General features: G+C 39.9%; 1 protein-coding gene across 1 annotated transcript in view; it reads left to right on the plus strand.

Annotated features, from left to right (window-relative positions):
- The window catches only part of TAF3 (TATA-box binding protein associated factor 3), a 116,092-nt gene that overhangs the window by 17,934 nt on the left and 83,573 nt on the right, over positions 1-14,585 (plus strand). The window lies entirely within an intron of this gene.

Below are 14,585 nucleotides of genomic sequence, written 5' to 3' on the forward strand. Positions count from 1 at the left end.
TGAGGAAGATTTTTTTTTTTTAAAAAAGCTTAAAATGTGAAGCTAAATAGACTTTTGCCGAAGAGCTTCATTTAATTTGCAGCATTTGGGAAAAAAAAAAAATCAATGTAATAAGTGCTATAGTAAAACTTTATCCGTGGCAGAAACCAAATCACATAGCTGGGATCCGTAGACTATGCAGACAGAGGCATACGCTATTTTATATTCTATAGGAGGCTAGTGCCTAACTTTTCCTTGTCATTCATGTCTTTGGACAAAAACAAAAAAAACCCACGAACCTCTTGCTATTTTTGTAAGAAGCAGAGTGGCAGCTGGAAGTGGGGAATGGAGAAAATGGATTAAAAGCATTTGCATTGGTTTTGGGAGAGAGCTCGTGATGGATTTTCATGTTTTTGTTTGTTGGGGTCTTTTAAGTGTTGTATCCTTCAGAACAAATAAACTGGCTGGAACCTGGCTGTACCTGAATAAGCAAATCGGAAAATACATTTTATAAAGATGTTGACTCCAGGTTTTTTTAAAAGTAATAATGAGGAGTTAGTAGTACTAACTATAAAAATTCAGCATTGTGAAAACGTATTTCTTTAGCTTTTCCAGCTATCTAGTGTTATTCGCTGCATATAGCAAATGAAATGAAGTTAACGTGACTTTTCTTCAAGGGGATATCATCCTTTTAAAACCTTCCCACAAAGATTTTTCTGTTTTTTCAGACCTGTTTAGATAACTTACAAGTTGTTAGTGATTCTTAAGGATTCAAAAGAAAAACTGCACAATGCAGAAGCTGACTCATAAAAGCCAGCCTTTTGCAGTAAATTATTTACATTGAATTGGAATGAAAGTCATGGGTTCTTTCACTGCATTGTGATGTGCAAATTGCAATTTTGGCTATAATAAAACTGGAGGAGAAAATGGGACTTTATGATAAAAGGGTTCTATTGTCTTGTGTATTTAGAACAGAAATGCTGTCATGATTTTAATTTCCTACTGATCCTTTTTCAGCAAAACTTTTGTCACTTGTCTTGACTCGTCATGTCAGATCAGTTTTTTCCCTTTTCTGACAATGTATGACTTTGTTTAGCGCCTGCGTTGCTTCCTGCACTGTCTACTGCTACTATACTTGAGGATTTTATTTCATCTGGATCATCAGACACCTTTGTGCCTTTGAAAGCATAAGTTTCAAATTAAGTTATCGTCTGATAGCTGGGTGTTACTGTTCTCAAGTGTTTCAGACTTTCCCTTACTGCACCGAGTGTTTTTGGTGACTCTAGGGGAGGGGGTGGGAAATGGAAAGTCTAGCCACCGCTTACAGCAGGATAAAAGAGAAGCGCAACTGGCCTGTTTTAAGGGCTGACCTTGTGCCTTTATTATTTCTTAGTGCTTTTGCTTCATGCAGGAGCCATTCCTATTTTGCTTCTCATCGAACGCTTTTAGCTTTTTCTCTTTAACTTTTGCCACCAAGGATGCTTTAACTTAATGAAAAGGTTAGTCAGTGGTTACTAACAACTCCTGGCCTTTAAAAAGCGAATAAAAATTACTTTAGCTATTGTGAGCAAAACCACAAATCTGATTGTTACCCCCCCTGCACAGGAATTTGTGCCAAACTTCCTGAGAAATGGCTGATAACCCAAGCAAGCCTTGATTTCGTACTGTACTTGAGAGAATTGTTTGGGAAGGACATGGAAGTAGAACATGTTGGTTGAGACCTCATACGTATATGTGATTTGGAGACATGTGGACTTAAGTTTCTCCAGCAATGCCAGCATCCTCCTGCTGCTGATCAACAGCTGTGGCAGGTACATGGACACGGGAAGGGGTCCACGCCTGGAGTTCAGGAGTTGGCACTCCAGGTAGTTGTTCTGAATAACGCTCCCGTCCAGAGGAAAGGTACTTGCAAGTAACTTTTTTCAGTTAAACACTTTTGAAGTGTCTGAAACATTTCTTTCCCCCTGTGAAAAATATCCATGCTTGGAGCTATTCGGGAATAGACATTGCACTGTGTTTACACGCACGTTTTCAAGTGTAGCTGAGCCTAACCTTGATCTTAGCATCAGAACAAGCCGTTGTCTAGACAAAGATCACTAGTGGATTCCGGGACCCGTATCTCTCTTGCATTTATCAGGTGAATGACTCATTGCAAGCTTCTGCAGACAAGTATGTGGTAGAGTCCAGGTTAAGACCAAGGCAGTCTGCCTTCTAATTTTTAAAATTATGACTAAGAAAGCTCATTTGAATTACTTGTCTTTTGCCACACACAGATAAGCACTATAACTTTACCGTACAGCTCTTAACTTCAGTGCCTTCTTCCAGTCTTCACCTTTGGTACGTGTTCCTGTTTTCTCCAACTCTCAACTAAAGGGAATATTAGTGAGTGGGTAAGTCATTAGGAAGGGATAACTCAGTTTTGTGTGTAGGCAGTTCCACTTCATTCTGCAAGCGCTTGAGAAATGTAAAGTTGGATGGATAACAGGGAGAGTTCAAATTAGAAGGCATTTGGAGACATGATCGTGGTTCATGTAGCAAGACACTTGGATAATTAAAGTTCATCTGTAACTGAGTGGTTTTTTGGAATCTTTCATTTTTGTAATTGCACTCACTAGAAACATTAATGGCTTTCTGATGACTTGACAAGGTGGTATTTTTATAGATTTCTTTAGTTTGGATTTCGTTTCTTTGAACAGCTGTGTATTGCGTGACTAGGTAAACTGTAATTCTGTTTGCATGTTGTGTATAAATGTATATTGTTTGGATCAGTTAAGCAAAAGCTACCATAGCATACCTGTGTTTTTGAGAAGCAATGTCAAACTCGAGCAGGGCTGGATCTGGCTTGTATTTAGCCCAAGGCTGGAAAACATAGGGTCTTCAGGTGGTAACACAGTAAGTCACAAATTTCTCTGACTTGGTTTGAGATTAATGTTTCAATCGTGGTTATAAGTGATGACGCCACGCTGCCAGAGGTGGGATTTTATATGGAGAGATAAATTGAAGTTCAACTCTGCGTGTGCGTGTTTAAAAAACAGTCCAATAACAACTTAAATGGCCTTTATTCTGGCCACTTTACAATCTGCAGCGTTCTCCTTAATTTATTTTCTTTGGTGAACTTGTTTGCCCTCTGCATTCGCACTGTTGATGTCTGCTGCTTTCCCATTCCAAAGAGTTGTGCTAAAGGAAGACTCTGCGTTTCATGTGTATTCTTACGGTTGGGATGAAGCATACTTTTCTTCAAACGTTATGAGCTCTTTTCCCTGAGGGGAGGAGGATGGTACTGATTCTGTGCGTCTGAGAAGTACAGCTTAACAGATTGGCCAAATAATCCATCCTGAATTGGAGAGTGAATAATTTTAATACCCCTTATCTTGCATAGATTTTTGTGGATATTCATCTCAGCAAATGAACTTTGCATTTCTAAATGTTCAGAGCAGCATGTTCGTTCAGGTACAGCATACTTGAATCTTAATATTCTCCAAGTTTCTCCACGTTTCTCCAGGTTTCTGTGCATGTGGGACTTTTGTTCCAGGCGTATTTAAACAAATGTTTTGCCCTTGTGTGCGGCCAACGCTAATTACGTCTGACAGTCACAACTGGGAATAGCATGGAGGAAATAATAGTTCTTGACCAATCGCTAAAACACGGGAAGTCCTGGTGCCATAGGAAGGGAGAGAAACTCACTTTTCATTTCCTTTCAAGTCCAATGTGTTCAGATTAACTTTAAAGGGAGCTGAGATGCAGCTCTGAGGATTTAGTCTTCAATCGTGTGCTACCTACGCGTGGAGCCCGTCTCAGCAGGCGGTTAGTCACCGGCCAGGAAAGCTGTCGTAGCTCAGCTGCTGGGTATCCTATTGCAAATTAAATATGAAACAAGGATGCGCTTGGTTTTGCATGAGAAACTTTTAACACATTCATTAAAGAGGCTTTCTTTCTGTTCTGAATATTTTAAATCACAATATTGTTGAAGGTGATAGCTCATCTGTAATCTCTCAAGAGATAACTAGTTTCTTTTGCTATTTTAAAGAGAATTGATGGATTTTTACCATTCTTATGTGCAACAGTTTTCATTTTCTGTAATACAGGCTTTACATGTTCAGATCAGCAAGGTTCATTGTAATTCAGTTACCTTAATGTTATGTGTGTATAAAATATTCTACAAGCAAATATTTGCAATGTGATGAAAACATGCACAGATTTTTTTTTTTTTTTTTTTTTTTTTTAAGATAAAAGCTACGGTTAAAAATCACATATCCTTGTCCAGGGAACTTGAGTTGGGATTTTTTTTTTTTAAGAAGCTTTAGAATTACAAGTGAAAATCTACTTAGATTTTGGTGAGATTTAGCCATTCGTTTATCCTCCTTTAGCATCGTACCTTAACATTTTTCAGAGTCCTTAAAACATGATATAAAATCACATTGGTTGTGATGAGCTGAAAAATCAAGGGGGAATTTTTATTGTTACAGTGTTGCTGTGTGGTTTAGTTACACTTAAAAATGGAGCATATGAAGGGTTTATCACAATATTGCATATATTGAAACAAGTCAATATTTTTTAGGACTCTTGGGGAAGGTAAACTTTATGTGAATTAAAAAGCTATAAGTATCGTAATGCTTACATGGCAGGTAACAGCCTTCTCTTAGATGAGCTGATTTTCATGGAGTACAGCTTATGTGTAGTATCTAGTTAAAACTTAAGGTGACTCAGGCTGGAACACTGAATTTCTTCAAAACCTCAGTGTAAACCTCAGTTTTATAAATGGCCCATCTATTTAAGCAGTTTTTCCTTCACGCAGACATTCCTTCTCACGTGAGCTCATGAAGCTGAGCTCCTTGCATGTATTTTTGGTCCGGCTCTGCTGTGCAGGGCAGAGAGCTGGGTGAGCCGAACGCCCAACACATCTTTTAGACCTCCCCCGGTGTAATCTCCTACAGCTGGGATGCCAGTGTAAAGCTGTGGTCTGAAAAACTAGCCCTGCTGCCTGGTCAAAGACAAAATGCTTCCACTGGTATGGGAAGTGAAGAATGTTAGAAGAAATTTGAGTTTGAATTTTGCAGTATCGGTGGTCCGTATGTCCTGTGTGGGGGATGTCTGTCCTGCGCCCTGGTGTAGCGGGCTATGATTTTCCTAGGTCGCAGGCTAAGCCAAGCAGGGTTGCTGCAGGAGTCGTAACAGGAGATATCCCAGGCAATCCAACGAAGCAGTAAATAGTGTTGATTAGTAGATGGCATTTTATAAGAAGCTTGGTCTGCTGTTGAGACTGGCATATTTCAAACGAGATGAAAAATTAAGCCCTTGCCACTTGTGGTGATTAAAGCCTCGGTGGCTCGCTTTTCAAGAGTAGCATGTGAACCCTGCTGGCGCGGTTCCAGTTGGGTTATAGAGTTCTGCCAACCGAAATGCCCCGAGCAGTTTCAAATTCGTGGAGGAGAAACCGCTCGGCGCTGTTCTGTGCCGCTGAATAGCCGCCGCATCCTCCCACCAAGATTACTGCATTTCAGCGGTAATTGAAGCGATGCTGAGTTGATGCCAGGTCCTATCGACGGAATGCAAGCAGCAAGCATATTTTTTCTTTTTTTTTAAGGGTAAATCCAGCAGTGCACGCGTGTTTTCTAGGGTAGCGTTAGACCTGTATGTGTAAATGATGATAAATAAATAAATGCAAGGTCGTTACGCTCTTTCAGGACAGGGGGTAGAGCCCATCCTGGTATCAAATCTGTGTTTGCAGAGGAGAGAAACGTATGTGATCTGCAGGTGCTGCTAACGTACTGAAGAAACTCAGGCAAATAAACAGAAATGTTGATTCCTTTTATCTAAATAGTTTTCTTCCTTTCACTTGCGGGCTGCTTTTGTGCATAATATAGATAATAATTTCCGTGCGGTATATTTAGCAGTCGATGTATAGAAAAGGTGTGTGGACTGTTAGAGTAATTAGATGCGAATAGCCAAGGAGAGGGACGACTGGTTCTAGTCTGCCGTGAAAGAAAGGCCTGCGACGTGGGAAGGCGATGCCACCAGAAGGATGCATGTTGGGGTTAAATAACTTACAGTAGGATTTTTGTCAAATGGAATAATTCTTACTAGCCCCGTGGTGAAACGGCTAACGCTCGTGCTGCTTTCAGACTCCAGCGTTACACATGTGCTTATTCTGTGCCGTAGCTGTTGGCCTTATCTAAATGGAAAACCCTTTCCAGCTTGAGAACAACTTAGCAACTTTTTAATATCAAAAAGAGCACATTATACACAACACATGTACAAGACTCAAAGGAACATGTATGCTGCCTAAAGTTTTTGGAGCTTGTGTGTGTGCGTACGCTAATCTCCTGAGAGTTCATTGCTCCAAGCTTTCATCGAGAGCAAAGGGAGTCAGAGCCGAAGACTTCTGTGCACTGCCACTCCATCTGAAAGACCCAGCTCCTTTTTCCTTAGTTCAAGGCAATACACCCATAAGTATGTGTACATCGTTCCTATCAATGCAGTCGCAGGACTCTGACTTTCTTTTTAAGTGAAAATAAATGAAAATGTTTTCATTCCGTATTGTTAAACGGCGGAGGAGGTTTCTGCTACAGTCTAATTGTCTTAGATCTGTTTCTCAATGCAGCACATCTTTGCATTAAGCTGTTATTACCTTTTAATGTTGTTTAGAAGAGATAAAATACATTGGTAGTATCTCAAGGGAAAGACTCTAGATGCTGGTTTTACAAGGAAAAGCTGAAATGTGGTTTAAAAACCTGCTTTCTTCTGGTTGTCACAAAGATGACTCTGAGTTGACTGCAGTTCAAACTACTCGGAGTTACTGCAGCGTCTAAATGTCCAGTTTTGCCATTTCTTTGCCTTAATTGGTGTAAGTTTTGCTTTCCCAGATAATCTTTTATGAAAGGGCAGTGAGATGAGGGAATGAGCGAGCTTCGGAGTGAGAGATCCAGTCAAGAAGTCGTGTCCACTTAGTATCACGTTAACAGGCAGCGAACACGCGAGCTATCAGATTGCACGCTAAACACTATTCTCCAGAATTAGGTGACTTTGTTTCCTTCCCTGCATTTAGTGTCCCAGCGTCTCCCAGAGGTCGGGGTTACTTTTTGAACAGCCAAAGCTGCATTAGTGCCATTCTTCTTCTGAATGGTAGTTCATTTATTTCTCTAGCATTAAGACAGAGGCTGTAACCTTTTCATTTTAATGAGCCAAAGCTTTGTTAAACCAGGAACCTCTCCTGGTCATATGTAGCATGGTACATGAACATATTTAAGGCAATTCAATTTCTGTAAGAAACGGTATGCAAAGAAAAGTCTTGCTTCCTCATGCAAAGAGCTGGATTCCTAATTACAACGGAGTTGACAAAGAATGACATTTGGCAAAAATCCAGAGCAATACTCAGCCTCGTTGCCTCTTGTTGCAGAGTGAGGCACCTTAACTGCTCTGTCATCACACCTTCTGATTTAATATAAGGCAAGTTAGAAATGTAAGTGGAGATTTTTTTAAGATTTTTTTTTCCTCCCACGTCTGTTTGAGAACATATTAATACTGCACTCATCAAGGATTTACATTTCTTTAATGTTAGCTATCTATATTGAATTATATCACAGCTACCTTCACTCTGCTGATGCAGTATCAAGGCTGAAACTTTTATTCTGCAAAACCCAAGTCATTTCTCTCGAGCTTTTATTTTGCCTTTTATGTGCATCTCTCACTTACAGCATTCATAGCAAAATATGTGTTCCTAAAATAACAGCAGCATAATCTGGTTACATACAGCAAAGGAAATAATACGAAAGATCTAGGCTTTCTCTAATCCGAGTCCATATAGCATCTTACATTGCTATGTGTTATGTGGCTATAAAATGCATTGCACAAGTGGAATATTTTAAGCACTGTGTTAAAATTTGCCATTTTTAAAAATTTAGCATCAGTAAAAGACTAGTATTAAAGTTTACTGCTTTTTAATTAAAATGAATTAAATGTGTTTATTTGGAAGTTTACTTGCAATTGCTTACTAGCTCTTTCTACCACCGCCTCTTTTCTTGCTCGAAAACAAAACAAAGGAGCATATATCCAGAGAGGGTGGTTGCTTGTACACCACACGCTGGCTTTCAGAATGGAAACTTCAGGAGGGAAGCCGAGAGGAGCCAGACGAGCACATGCGAAGAAAATTAAATGTTTCAGGCCGATCTGAGCAGTGGAGATCAGATAACTACAGTCGTGGTGTATCTTCTTGGAGGTTGTATTCGTAGTTACTATGCAGTAATCTCTACTAAAGAACAAGAGCTTAGTGTGTGATATACCTGGCACAATTTGGAACATGAGGCCCAGCGGTTTGCTGGAAGCAATCTCTGTCCTCAGGAGACAAAAAAAAGAGACACCAAAGTGGTCTGGCTCTGGCAGTTGTTAGAGTTTGGGGGAAAGGGAAAACAACTAAAACGCTGTCCATGCTAGTGAAGAACACGTTCTGCGGTTGAGTTGAACCAGAGCCGTCCGGGCAGACCAAGCTGTCGGCAATGTCATCGCCGTTCCTGTTGCAGCTCTAGGAAAAGCGCAGGACCACAGCCTGTCTCCAGTTGCACCCCCATCAATTTGAGGTGCCGAGGACATGGTGATGCTGGGGGAAGGGAGATGACGACTTGGAGGGAGCCAAACCCTTCCCACAAACTTGTTGTGGTACTGTAGTTCTGGTGTGTAACTCGGTAAAGGGAGGTTTAGGGGTGTGATGTAAAAGAGATGTAAGCCAGGACTTGAAGTGTGTGCCTAAGGTCTGTTGCAGTCACAGATAATGGTGCTAAACAAATTAACTTGGGTATTAGAAACAGCAGAGCCATGTTAACAGGACACTTTTGTCAGGTCAATTTATGCTCTTGAGAAGAGCCAAAGCCAAGCTGTGCCTGGCAAGCTGAACCTCTGTCTAGGCGGGTGTCCTGTAATGGGAACACTTGGTGGAGAGTGCTTTGGATTGCAGCTTGCACAATACCCTTCTACAACGTACACGTGTAGCAATATCTGCTTGAAGGACTTCTTTATTCTGAGACTACATCCACATCTTTTTGTTCGATATTCCTTGATGGATGCATCTAAAGAAGAGCAGGAATCCCTGCCGAGAAGCAGAATACGTTAGTCCAGGTGGAGTGCCGCGTTAAGGGCACATCATTTGCTTTGCTAGCTGAGCAAGGTTTTGGGATACAGGTACACCACTCTCAAGTTTAGACTGGTTCTGAGATGTCCTTTCTCCCTGCAAAACAAGTGGGCTACGTGTCTGCAGAGTGTTGGTCAGCGTTTGGAGTCTGTTAATGAGCCAACTGTACAGAAAATACATGTTCCACTCGTTTTTCTCTTCATCAATCTCCTAGATATCCTAGAAAATTAGATATTTTCCTTTTCCCACTTGAAACTCAATCAGATGAGATCAGGTGTTTTCAAATAACACAGCTGTGGTTTTTCACTACAGTTATTGTATCTCATTTAGGGACATGGTTTAGAGGTGGACCTGGCAGTTAGGTCAACGGTTGATCTCAGAGGTCTTTTCCAACCTTAATGATTCTGTGATTTGCTGCTTAATGGAAATTCAGTAATCATATTGGTTCAGACTTCTACACTGACTGCATTGGTGTATTTTTAACAGTCATATTTTACAAATCACTTCAGAAATGCGTAGGTCGCACACTATTTTCAGAGGAATTTCCAACTTGAAAGGACAGTAAGCTTTCTTTATCTTAGCTAGAAAATCCCGAGGTGTAAAAGCCCGAAAGGTCTATATCACTCTTCTCCCTTCAGATACCACACGTGCAACAATTTTATAGCATCGTTCCAAGCCTCAAGTTGAGAGAAGTTATGACTTAAGGCTATTGAACATGTAGTTTTTCAGACAGCTGCAAGTTCTGCTATTTCTAAATGCTTCTTCACCTGCAACAAAAGCTCTAGTTATTCTGTGTGCTAATGTATTCAATAAAATTTGATTTAAAACATTTTTGATATTTTAGCTGCATTTTGCTAATAAAAAAGGAATGTGGAAGGAAATATTTTGTGAACTCAAATAGCTGAAGTCTTACGGCAACTTTCTCACATCGGTTCAGCTCCTAAGTGGAAACCATGCGTAAGATGTTGTATTTCTAACAGATACAGTTGGGGTTTTTTCCCCCCTAAGAATTATAAATGTCTGAGGCATGATTTAAAATGGAAATAGCATCGTAGCCTTCACCGTCATGTCACTATTTGCTATAGTTAAACCATTCGGGGAGATAAAATAGATTCAATAGAGCTATCAGATAGTATCTCACAGTCTTTTTATTTAAATGCGCCTCACTCTTAATGCGAAAGAGACCATGATATATGTGCCTATGTATGTTACCGAAAGGGACTAAAGAGCCTGAGTGCTGCTGGTGCTCAGTGAGTTTTGCTTTTCTGTGTTAGTGTTTTTGCAAACCTCATGTACCCTTTTCCCCCATCCTAACTTTTATACATGTATTACTTTCCTAAACCAGCATGCTAAGCAATATTTTTTTTTTTCTCAAAGCTCAGTCTTTCCAGCATTCTGGAATTTTAAATTTTCCTAAGCCCCTTCTAATTTGTGTGCAATATCCTCAGCTGGAAACTGGAACCTGGTTTTGACGTACAGCTCTACACGGTTTCCATGCAGTGTTGTGGGTCTTCTAGTAGTAAGACTGACCTAAATGCTATGGTCAAATTCGGTGTGCCTTTTCTCTCTGCCAGTGCATTCCTCTTACTAGTAGTTACCGCTCCGAAGTATTTCATGCTTCTCTTTCTAGTTAACAGGTTTCTTGAAATGCATTAAGTATTTTTTTGTCTGTGTGCAGAGATCAGCTTGCAGTGTTCTAAGCATAATAGTTTATTTATGCATATATTTCTCATAGCTGCCATTTTCCATGAATGTTTGCGCCACACTTTCAATGTTATACTTTCTGACAAGTTTCATTAAATGGGATCATCCTTGTTTTTAGAATATGCCACAATAAAAGCATGCCTAAATTATATTCTTTTGGTTCCTTACTAGATAGCTCTCTCTACTCGTTCATTACCACTTGTCTGCATTCTTTCAGCATGTTTAATTTTTCGTCCAAGACTTTTCAAGTAAGATTTTGTGATACTGTCAGATATCAAACTTTAAAGCTTCTATTACAGTTTCCAGTTATCTATTATTTTTGTAGTTCTTTCAGAAGAATCTGAAAATTGATCAAGTTATCTTTTTTCTTTTTTTTTCCTGTCTAATCTTGCAGTGGTTTTTTTCTTAATACATCCTAATTCTGTTATGGGTTGAAGTGGTAGTTGTTAGGGTCATTCTTTTGAAGTGTGTGTATATTCTGGACTTACTGATAATATTAATTAGATACATGTAATAACAAGCAGCTTTAGTAATTAGTGAACTCCTGATAGAGACAGCACAATAGTTTGAGACATGTCTTGCTGCTCGAGAAAATTCAAAATGATCCAGATGCTCTTCGTTTCGGTATCAAAACAATGTTGCCTGCTATGTACAGGTTTCTTGGGTTCGGGACACACACCATTTGGTACTGACTGGCTGCTTATAATTCTGGAATTTGCTAGTGATGGTTACAGTCTGAGACTACTCAGAATGAAAAAAAGGCAAAACAAAAATACAATATGTTTATTCTACATCACTGAAAAAGCTTTTCTTCTCTACAAGTTTTGTTATAGAAATGTGAAGATATTATTAAATGAGCAGAAGCAGCTGAAAATGGAAACTGCCCAAGAAGTTAAAAAAAGTCAGCATAAAGTGCAGAGAGAGAGAGAGAGAGACAGACAGACAGACAGACAGACAGACTTAAAGCGTTGCAGTTTGTATTTCCATCCCTGTTTGCCTCCCTGGAAACTTGCCCTGGGTTTGTACTTAGGACCAGCTGCTCGTGGTAGCCGAGAGAGATGTGGCTGTAACCTATGACCACCCTTACAGGCAAATGCTTTTCTCTAGAGTTCTTGTTAAAGGACAAATATAAAATAATTTTCAATCTTTTCTTACTGGAGTTTCCTTTTATTTCCCTAGTTTGTGTTCGTCTGAAAAGGCAAAAGGGTTTTCTTTGCGTAGATGGATAGTGCAGGAGTCTTTGACTATTAATTTGACTATTAATTAATTAATGTCTGCCTGGTGTTATATCCAAACTCAATGGCTGCTGTGGTCCAGATTTAGCATATCTTAGAGGTTTGAATGGTTATGCTTAACACTGAAAAAAGTTTTGACATGTATCTTGACACTGTTGCATCAGTGCTAACTGCAATTTTTTTTAATCCAATAGAAGATATACTATTATATCCAATTATTTTTCTCTATTAAATGTGCTTATCTTGGCTTACATACCACTGATGTGGCTTAAAGTAATTTTATCACCTCCACTTAACCTTCGGTGTGCATGAGTTCAAATGTATGTCCAGCGGAGGCTCACCTGCGGCGATCTCTGCAGTGGTCTCTCATGGGGGGAAAAAAGCTTCGTAAAAAATTAGACTCGTGAACATTAGGCTCACAACACAGATTTGAAGTTTAAATAAGTGACGCGTGAGGAAGGGTGCCTCGGTCCTCAAAAGACACACTTTTGATCTCTCAGCTTTTTCTATACTATTTTTCTACTTATTTTTCAGGGCGCAGTTAACCAAAAGTATCCCAGCTTTGCTGATGTGAAACAGAGGCAAAAGAGAGGTAGATCTGGATGCAGAAAGCCCAGGGCTTGTAACAGTATGTAGTAAAGAAACAGGCTGTCGGGATTGCTAAGAACTCATATCTTTCTTTGAAATTAGCAGCACCTGTAGGTACTCCCAACCCTGAAGGTTTATACCTAGTTTTAGCATCCTGATTTCAAACCATTGTGCTCGATAAAGGTCGCAGAAGACGGTGTCCATATCAAAGCCTGAGCGAGCATCCCGCTCGCATTCTCCAGCATCACCATCTAGATGAGGGTTTGATAGATTACCACCTCTCGGGAAGCTTGCGAGGTGGTGGAAAAGTTACTGTAATCTACAGTACGTGCAAAAAAACTGCCTTCAGGACTGCCAGCCTGCATTTATGTTTTACATTGAATGTTCTCTGTCATTTAAAGCCACATAAATTTAATATTTCTCAAGAATAGGATGGGGGTTTTTTTATTACTACTATTAAAATGAAAGCAGGAAGATCACCATTTACCCATAGTTTTTAAAAAAGGTGTCCCTAAGGTGGAAAGACAGGCGTTTTAACCTGGTCTGTGTTTGCTCCTTTCATGCTGTTCACCTTGCTCCTCTGCATATCTGGAGAGCACAGTGTCTGCTCTTACCTAAATTTTATGGCCACAATCTAATCTAAAATATCTGGGTGCTTGTGGCTGTATTTTTTTGCAGGTGACAAAAATTATTTGTGAGTTAGTCATTAGAGAGCTGTTCAATAACTTGTGAATTTGGGGAAAAGGCAACGGTCAGACTTTCAAAACTGTGGTTCATTTGTATTAGTTAAAATGCTTAAAGCTTTGGTCAAAGAAAAAAACATGAAAGTGGGATCTCCTTTTATTCTTCCTTCCCTCCTTCTATTCTCCCAGATTAAGGTAGGAAAGCCAAGGGATGTAAGGGAGGGTCTGCCTACCTCACGTCTGTACGAGGTCAGTCCCGAGAACCTCCGTTTTTATAGCTATGAATTGTGCTGCTGAAATAGTTCCCCCAAACACAGAAAATTAGAAAAATTGCATTGAAACCAGATTGTGAAAATCCACTCTCTCAGGAAGAGTTTACTTTTATTTGGTCCTTTTAAAATCCCAGTTGTAATGGGGGGGGGGGGGGGGGGGGAGTGCGGGTGTCATTCAGTGGTTGGTTTTTTTTCCCTTAAGGAAAAAGGAATGGTGAAGGAGCTGTCAGAGATTTCTAGGCTACACTTTCCAGTCGTGCTAAGATCCTTTACCTCCTATTTCTGTTTCCCCTTTTCCACTTGGCCATCTGAAACTGGAATTCTGAAAAACAATGGCCAGCCTCCCCTTGGTGCCTGGGATGGTGTTTATTTAGCTGGTTTATTGTCAGGAGCCAGACAGCAGTATTTTGGGGGAATTTACCATCTCGGGAGAAATCAGTTTTCTTTGTTAAAATGTATTGAATAATGAATCAATTTTTTTTTATTTGGTTTAGATTATTTCATAGCCCGTTTGCTTTCAAAGGTGTTTCTAGTATCATCTCATTATATCCATCGTAATGCATAAGAAAACTAAGTTGGATCTTAAGAAAAGCAGTGCTTTAGTACGGGATCCTAAACAGATTAGTCTTCGGGAATATCCTCGCTATATGGATCTTGCGAGTGAGCACGAAACAATTCAGACCTCAGACATTGCTTTTTAAATTTCTTTGAACTACGACTGTCTTTCGAAAAGATTAGTTGCAATCTCATTGAAAAATGCACACCTCCCACCATCCCGCGCTGGCCTGTTCATCCTGCGGGAAGTTGGCTTAATTCGGTTTTGTGAGGGTGCCTGATTTTAAGCAGAAATGATCCCGAAATAGCGATGCCTGGTTTTGTGTCCTGTTTGGTGTCCGTGCAATAATTCAGCATTATTTTGATGCCTCAGCAGAGGGCACTGTTGTAGCATTAAAGGCAGTTGAAAGTCTCATCTCCAGCTTTTCTTGATTTTTTTTTTTTTTTG

The sequence above is a fragment of the Nipponia nippon genome, unplaced genomic scaffold, assembly GCF_047370975.1.
Source record: "Nipponia nippon isolate SJK-2023a ecotype South Korea unplaced genomic scaffold, ASM4737097v1 scaffold_3, whole genome shotgun sequence".
In the NCBI taxonomy this organism is placed as follows: Eukaryota; Metazoa; Chordata; class Aves; order Pelecaniformes; family Threskiornithidae; genus Nipponia; species Nipponia nippon.